Source organism: Scylla paramamosain, chromosome 18, assembly GCF_035594125.1.
Source record: "Scylla paramamosain isolate STU-SP2022 chromosome 18, ASM3559412v1, whole genome shotgun sequence".
Taxonomy (NCBI): Eukaryota; Metazoa; Arthropoda; class Malacostraca; order Decapoda; family Portunidae; genus Scylla; species Scylla paramamosain.
Window position 1 is genome coordinate 12,207,150 of NC_087168.1, and position 5,000 is coordinate 12,212,149.

At 38.8% G+C, this 5,000-nt stretch overlaps 1 long non-coding RNA gene across 3 annotated transcripts in view; it reads left to right on the forward strand.

The window, feature by feature from the left end:
- LOC135109118 (uncharacterized) overlaps positions 1–5,000 on the forward strand; it is a 187,939-nt gene that overhangs the window by 62,402 nt on the left and 120,537 nt on the right. The gene's annotated exons all lie outside the window — the stretch shown is intronic.

Below are 5,000 nucleotides of genomic sequence, written 5' to 3' on the forward strand. Positions count from 1 at the left end.
GAGATATTCTCGAGTGTTGTTGCTAGATGATTATTTATGGAAGATAAAGATTTGCAAGTCAATTTCTAGGAGGGACAGGAAGGGACGAGGCAGCTCAGTCCTTTGTGTGGTGAGGAGCGTGAGGTCTCCTGAGTCAGTATTCCATAGGGCGCGTTTCCTGAGTAAAAATTGGCCACTCCTTACCGATTTCCTACAACGTTGATCAGGCGGAGATATCGTTGTCGAAGGAAATGATGTTTTGATGATGCATTCGCCGCAACGTCAGTACAAGTCGCACGTTATTAAACATTTCCGTGTGTTATTTCGTGCACTTTTTAACATGTTCTGGAGGAAGTTACTGGGGTTTACAAGGGTGTTAGGTTTCGCCATCTCATTTTCTCATTTCGGGTTTTTAATTTCTTTCCTTTACATGTTCTATTGGAAGTCACTGGGCCTTTCAGGGTTACCTTCAAAAGTTTCTATCTTCACTAGTTTTAACATGTTCTTTAAAATATTAGGGTTTTCAAGAGTATTCCTATGATTCAAGTGACAGTTTAACAGTACTTTTGCACAATCTGTGATAAAAGAATACCCGTGAGACGCCAGACTAAGTAATCTCTGTGGGCTTTGTTTTTGGTCCTTGTGAGAGACTAAACGATTTCAAAATACTGGCCTAGTCGAGTGGAAGCGTCTTTGCAGTTCGTGATATTGAAAGGCATAGTCTTGGTTTTACGTAGAGTAACCTGATGAACTCACTCTTTCTCTATGTTTTCCCTCGATCATAGGCGCCTTGATGTGATGACAGTCTGACAACAAAACGTGACGAGATTCTTGGCATATCAGAGGATTTCACATTGAGGGAAAACACAGTGGAAATAAGTGCTGTGTGTTACTGGACTTCTGACCCTGCCTGTATTTCAATATCTCAATAGTTTTGCAAAAGGAACAATAATTTTACGTAGACAAGGATTTCTCTGCTAACTCCGTATCAGAGGAACACGCAACGAAGGAAGAGCAGTTTTTACACAGGAACGCACCCTGTGTAATACTTAAATGACCTTACGTGACTAGATGATAAAGCTCAATTTTATTACCTGTATTTACCTGCGTTTCGTCCTATTCGCCAAAGATTATACAGCACGTGGTGTTAAGAAAGTCACGGGGAATTACCTAATAACACGGTAATTTGTACAGCGGATAACTGTGTATTTACTTAAGAGTGTAATGATAGTGTACGTGTAATTATTTCATGTAACTTAATAACCAGGTACATTGAGTGGATAGTTTGAAAAGTGTAGTGAGGGGAGATTGAACCCTTTCACTGTGTAATAGTTTATCTCATCATCACTTATGGCTTGTAGACAGTTTTGTTCTGTAGTCTGTTAAGTAATTACGTCGCCAAGGAAACGCTAAATTTACTTCTTTCTCTTTCTTATTTTCCTGTGTGTCCATGTGAGCAGTATTTTTATTTTAGACTCCGTTTTCTATTTTAGTCTCTTAAATAATACTGTCACCTGCACACACACACACACACACACACACACACACACACACACACACACACACACACACACACACACACACACACACACACACACACACACACACACACACACACACACACACACACACAAAACAAAACAAAATAAAAAGAAAACAAAAATACTCTTCCTCTCCTCTGTGTTCCTGCAAGCCACATTTTTACACACTTAATTTTTCTACTTTGGTCTTTTGCTTTGGTCTTTTGCTTAATTCTGTTGGCAAGAAAACACAAAAGCAGCTTATCTCTCTCTCTCTCTCTCTCTCTCTCTCTCTCTCTCTCTCTCTCTCTCTCTCTCTCTCTCTCTCTCTCTCTCTCTCTCTCTCTCTCTCTCTCTCTCTCTCTTTCTGTGTGTGTGTTTATGTAAGGCTTATTTTTAGATTCTTAATTAATATTGTACTTTAGTCTTTTAATACTTATTCTGTTGCCTAGAAAACACTAAGGCGACTTAATCTTTCTTCTTTCCCTGTGTGTGTGTGTGTGTGTGTGTGTGTGTGTCTATGTGAGCCTTATATTACAGTGAGTGTTGGCAAAGGACAACCATAGGGGAAAAAAGGAAATAAAAAAACAGTTATGCAATAAATTATCTACATTAGTGAATATTTTTAAAGTACAGTATTACCTTGCAGTTCATTTATTTATCTGTAGAGAGAGAGAGAGAGAGAGAGAGAGAGAGAGAGAGAGAGAGAGAGAGAGAGAGAGAGAGAGAGAGAGAGAGAGAGAGAGAGAGAGAGAGAATCTGAAGAAAGGACAGATAAATTATGAGAAAGGATAATCAGGAACAAAAAAAAAAAAAAAAAACGAAAAAGAAATAGAAAGAGAAGCAACGACATGGGGGGATAGGAATAAGGAATAAGAAAAAAATGGAGAATTAAGTAATGAATTTGGAACGAAGCAAGCGAATGAATAATAAAAGCTGGAAGCAAAGCAGACAAACAGTGAAGGAAGGAGGCAGAGAAAGAAGAGGAAAAGGAGGAGGAAAGGCAGGAGAGAGGGAGAGAAGAAAAAAAAGAAAGCAAAAAAAAAAAAGAAAAACTTAACAACGAAGAGAAGATAGAAGGAATGAATGAAGATGGAAGGATGAAAAACAAGATAAGAAAGAAAAAGTAAAAAAGAAATTTGAAGAAGGGAATAAAAGGAAGAACTAAAGACGGAAATAATGAATACAAATAGAAGAAAAATAGGAGAAGAAAGAAAAACAGGGAGAATAAAGGAAAAAGAATGAAAGGAAAAAGACTAAAACAAGAGAGAAGTAACAAAGAAAAATAAGTGAAAGAAAAATAAGGGAAGAAAGGAGAGTAGGTAGAACGAAGGAAAGGAATACAAGAGAGAAGGAAAGAATGATTGAATTAATAGGGCTACAGCGGGGAGGTCAAAGGTCACCTGTAGAAAGTAGGAAGAATTGAAGGATTGATTGACTGAACCTTGACTCTCGGAAGGAAATTAGAAAGGTGAAGCAACAAGTGAAGAAAGGTGAGGCAAAAGAGAAAGAAAAAATAAAGGGATGGACAAAAGGAAACTGAATAAAGAAGGTGAGAATTAAAAAAAAGTAGACATGGAGAATAAATTAAATGATAAAGGAGTGAATGAATGATAAAGGAGATAATGAAAGTGAGGAAAGAGAGAAAGAGGGAAAAAAATAAGGAAAGAAGGATGAAAATCGATGAAGGGCATAAGAAGTAAAAAAAGAAGATAGAGAAGGAGGATGAATGAAGGAATAGGGGGAGTGAAGGAAAGAAGGTAAGGGAAGGCGGGGATGAATGTGATGAAAAAGAGAGAAAAAGAGTAAGGAAGGGAGAAAATGCTAGATCAAGGAAGTAGGATGTAAAAAAGAGAGAGAGAGAGAGAGAGAGAGAGAGAGAGAGAGAGAGAGAGAGAGAGAGAGAGAGAGAGAGAGAGAGAGAGAGAGTAAAATAACGAAGGAATGAATGAAGGAAGGTAAGGTGGGGGAAGGAGAGAATAAGAACAAAGGAAGAAAGACAATGAAAAAAAGAGATAATAAAAAAAAATAAAGAAAGGAGAAAGAAAACTGAAGGAGGTGTGTGTTAGAAAAAAATAGACAAAAATGAATGAAGTAACGAATGAATGAATGAATGAAAGAAAGAAGGCGAAGCAAGAAGGCAATGAAAATGGCGGAAAGACAAAAAAGAATAACGAAAGGAGAAAGAAAACAGAAGTACATAAGACTGAAAATTTAGATAAGAATGAATGAAGTAACGAAGGAAGGAAGGAATGAAGGAAAGAAGGAAGGAAGAAAGGAGTGAAGGCTTGGCAAGGTGTAGGCAGTAGGTAGATGAGCAGGTGACGTCACAAGGTGTGCTGAGTCACCTGGATCGTTTAATTGGCCGCCTCATCAAGCCCTCTGACCCGCCAGGTGCTCCGGACACTGCCAGGGGTCGCTAGCTGGGGGGAGAGAGAGAGAGAGAGAGAGAGAGAGAGAGAGAGAGAGAGAGAGAGAGAGAGAGAGAGAGAGAGAGAGAAATTGCATGTTTACACGGAGGAAGGATGAGAAGGACGAGTAAATAAGGAGAGCATAAAGAGGAGGGGAAATAAAATAAGAAAAGGAGGAAGAGAAGGAGGAGAAGAAGAGGAGGAAGAAGAGAGGAAAGAAAAAAAGGAAGGAAGAAAAAAAAAAGGCGAATTGGGTACGTGGGACATTAATCAGTACACACACACACACACACACACACACACACACACACACACACACACACACACACACTCATGAATCGTTTATTTGCTTTTGATTATGCTAATTGAATGTAGATATTATTGAACTCGTATGTCATCATTATAAGGATGTCCAACAATAGTAGTAGTTGCAGTGGTGGTAATAGTAGTAGTAGTAGTAGAAGCAAAACGATAACTACTACTTCTACTACTACTACTACTACTACTACTACTACTGCTACTACTACTACTACTACTACTACTACTACTACTACTACTACTACTACTACTACTACTACTACTACTACTACTACTACTACTACTACTACTACTACTACTAATAATAATAATAATGACAACAATGTAAAAAGAACAACATGCTTAACGGACTCTTGAGATATTGCCCTTAATCATGTTTTATTACATTTACAGTCGCTGTGTGTGTGTGTGTGTGTGTGTGTGTGTGTGTGTGTGTGTGTGTGTGTGTGTGTGTGTGCTTGCTTGCTTGCTTGCTTTCTAGGGTGGCCCGGATATGAGGCAAACAGACCGACAGTAAAACCGGTTAAACGAGCGACACACACACACACACACACACACACACACACACACACAGAGAGAGAGAGAGAGAGAGAGAGAGAGAGAGAGAGAGAGAGAGAGAGAGAGAGAGAGAGAGAGAGAGACCGGATATATTCCTAAAATGACACATGAGAGAGAGAGAGAGAGAGAGAGAGAGAGAGAGAGAGAGAGAGAGAGAGAGATTGCCCGGAACGAGATAATGACTCGGTAATAGAATGACACTGAATGAATCAGC